This window comes from Ornithodoros turicata, chromosome 2, assembly GCF_037126465.1.
Source record: "Ornithodoros turicata isolate Travis chromosome 2, ASM3712646v1, whole genome shotgun sequence".
Taxonomy (NCBI): Eukaryota; Metazoa; Arthropoda; class Arachnida; order Ixodida; family Argasidae; genus Ornithodoros; species Ornithodoros turicata.
The window spans coordinates 21,840,727-21,844,312 of record NC_088202.1 but is presented as its reverse complement, the minus strand read 5'-3'; the positions used below and the strand labels follow the sequence as shown (position 1 = coordinate 21,844,312).

The 3,586-nt window shown below is 46.8% G+C and overlaps 1 pseudogene; it reads right to left on the bottom strand.

Moving 5' to 3' along the window:
• Positions 1 to 1,026: 1,026 nt before the first annotated feature.
• Positions 1,027 to 2,586, bottom strand: LOC135384396 (uncharacterized protein K02A2.6-like; annotated as a pseudogene).
• Between the last annotated feature and the right edge of the window lie 1,000 nt (positions 2,587 to 3,586).

Genomic DNA, 3,586 nt, shown 5'->3' with positions numbered 1-3,586 from the left:
TTATTATCAGATTCACATCAGGTTATGATCCAACCTGTACACGGTTATTATCAGGTTGTGATCAGACTGGTATCCGGTTAGCATCAGGTTCGCCTCAGGTCATGATCAGACTGGTATCCGGTTAGCATCAGGTTCGCATCAAGTCATGATCAGACGCCTATTCAGTTATTATCAGACATCTGATAGATTTATTCAGGTCACGTTCAGTTTTCTCTCCAGAGCTCATTCAGTTCCGGAATAAAGAACCGGATTACTTCCTGATACCTTGGTCCTGAACGATTCCTGATCGTCATTCCCGCCCAATTTTGGGTTCAGTCCGGAATCAGGTCGGAACCAGGGAACCTGATTATTTCCGGATTCAGGAATTTCCGTACGGGATAGGCCTTTCTGCTCCGTCAATTTTGCGGAAAAGTACGGCTCCCACCCCATAGGCTGGTGCATCACACACTAGACCAAGTTCTTTCGTAGGGTCGTAGAATGTCAGCACGTTATCTTCGGTCAACCATTTTTTACTCTCTTGGAAGCTCCTTTCCGTTTCTTTAGTCTAGGCCCATTTCTTGTTTTTCTGGAGTAGGTCATACAAAGGCTTAAGCGCCGTTGACATGTGCGGAATAAACTTCGAGTAGAAGGTTATCATGCCCAAGTACGCTTTTAGCTCTGACGCGTTTATTGGCCTTGGAACTTTCTGAATTGCTTCTACGTTTTCCGAACAACGGTGAACTCCATCCGCATCCAGTACATGTCCAAGATACTTCACGGATCTTTTGAAAAATTTGCATTTTTCTTGCTTTACGCGTACTCCGTGTTCGGCAAAACGCTTTAACACAGCTTCTACTCTCTATGCTCATTCTTCTACCGACGATCCCGCTACAAGCACATCGTCCAGATAGGAAACAACCCCTTTCATGCCTTTCAGCAGTTCATCCATAACTGATTGGAATATTGCTGGTGCGCTGGATATACCCTATGGCATACGGACAAAATTGAAGTCCCAAATGAGTGTTCACAGTTAATAACGATCGCGAGTCACGGTGAAGCTCGAGTTGTTGGTACGCAGTTGTTATCCAGAACCGTAAAAACTTTGCCTCCAGCCAGCGCTGCGAAAAGGTCCTCCACCACAGGCAACGGATAATGATCGGTGTTGATGCACGGATTCACGGTAACTTTATAATCACCACACAGTCTGACTTGATTTTCGGCTTTCCGTACTACAACCAACGGCGTTGCCCAGTCACTTGTTTTTACAGGAACGAGTACACCTGCGTTTTCCAAGCTACGAATTTCAGCTTCTACCATGTCCCTTAGCGCGTAGGGCCTTGACTTGCAGAACACTGGCAAACTGCCCTCCTTCAGCACCAGTTTTGCTTGATACCCTTTTATCAGTCCCACTCCCGGCGAAAATACCGTACTGTACTTCTTTGAGAGATGCTTCACCTTATCTTCGGCATCAATGCTGAAAACGTCAGACCAGTTTAAAGATAACCTTTCCAGCCAATCACGCCCGAGTAAACATGGTTTTCTTCCGGGCACTACAATCACGGGAAGCGTCTTCTTCTGTCCTTCGTACTCAACTAAGACGTCCATCTTCCCGGTTACTTGAAGGGGTGTTCCACCATAAGTCTTAAACCTCTTAGTGCAAGGCTGTAACGCGTTGCGTAGTCCTAGACTTGAAGAGACATCCTCCGAAATAATTGATACTGCTGCTCCCGTATCGATTTGCATTTTGACTGGCTTACTTTCAATACGGACTTCTACCACGTACGGTGGTCTTGCAGTACCGCTGTCGTTGACATTGAATAAAGTTAATTCCTCCTCGTCTAGACTGTGCACCTTTCTTTCCGGAATTCTTCTGTTACATTTTGTCGCCATGTGCCCGATGCGTTTACACTTATGACACTTGAACTTGCGGTATGGACATGTAACGGGTTCATGGTCTGATCCGCATCGATAGCAGCTCCCCTTAACTGAAGTTTTCATTTTTTCACTCACCGTTGCAGACTTTTTCGAAGATTTCTTGACGGCGTTGACCGCTTCGTTGCTCGATGGCCCAGCAGCCGCGGGCTGGAACACTTTGGACTCCTTCTCGGCGAGTTCCACACTTTTAGCAAAGTCGCATGCTGAAGTGAACTTTAGGTCCCGCTACTTCAGAAATCCGGCTTGTATTCCTGGATTTTTCAAGCCTGCAACGAATCTATCTCTAAGTGCATCATCCAAAAACGCACCGAAGTCACATTTCGCTGCCAGGTGTTTCAACTCCACGGCCAAGGTAGAAACACTTTCAACTTCATGCTGATAACGACGATTGAACTTAAAGCGTTCAGCGATGACTTGACTTTCTGGGGCGTAGTGGTCCTTCAGTACTTGCACTAGTTGGTCGTAACTTTTCTGCTCTGGCTTTGACGGCAGCAACAAATCCTTGAGGGTCTTGTATGCTCGTTTTCCGATTGCAGTAATGAGGGCCGATGTCTTCAATGCGTTGTCTTCTATCCAGGTCACTTTCCAATAATGCCCGAGCCTTTCGATGTAGGATATAAAATCCTCATCTCCGCCTTCCACGTAGGGCTCAAATTCCCAGAATTTTGACATCACGCAGGCCGCCGTTCCTTTTTCGATGCCCTTCTTCGTGATGCTGCATTACTTGTTTGAGCATGTGTCGTCGCTCGTTGTGGTGGGTGTCGCCATTCTCGTCGCCATTTTCTGTTGTATCCCCTCCAAGGATCAGGCCAAGCGTCGGGCGGAAAAGAACTGTTTTTATTCAAAGCTGTCAGTTTAAGTAGTCAACCAGTGGTGCTGCTTGCGCCGCTTATCACACTGAGCATCACACGCATGCTTTGCGTCGCGCGATAACAACTGTTCGAACATGATATCACAGAAAACGTCTCCATAATCTCATACCACCAATTGGAAGTGTTGCAAAAAACAACGGACAAGATTATAGCGCTGCAAGGAAGTCAGCTAAAACGTGTTACACACCTTTTCTCACTTGAAGTTTGTGGTGACTGAAGAGCGGTAAGCAGGTATGACTTCCATGCGTATCCCGCATCCCCAAGAAAAATTCCAGGATATTGCTTTGTGCGCAAGGGATGACCGAACCTGCTGTTTAGCAGGATCCTCCTGTCATGCGTTGATCCCGGCCAACTGCTACAACGTCGAAAAATTGCAGGTTTGGATCATAGACTACCTGAAATAGTTTCATTAATGGTTAAGGATGATGTGACAAAGCAGCACACTACATTGGATGCACATCACAATGATAGGGTACTACATATGATTCCTTCCTTCACTACACTTCCTACACTGTCCGCAAATCAATGATACACGGAACATACGTATAATCATTAATGCATTGAGATAGATTTACGGTGCTCGAGCAAAGTTCGGGTCCTATATCAGAAGAAAAGCCCGAGCCTACCCGAAAGCCCGAGCCGGGCTTGGCCTTACGTTTTTATGCGGGCCTGGGCCGGGCTCGGGTTTCAGACACCGGGCCCGGACCGGGAACGGGCTTGACAACGCCGACCATGGTTGGGCATGTACGCGAACATATTTGGCGGGACTGGACAGCTGAATTTTAATGTCACTTTATTTT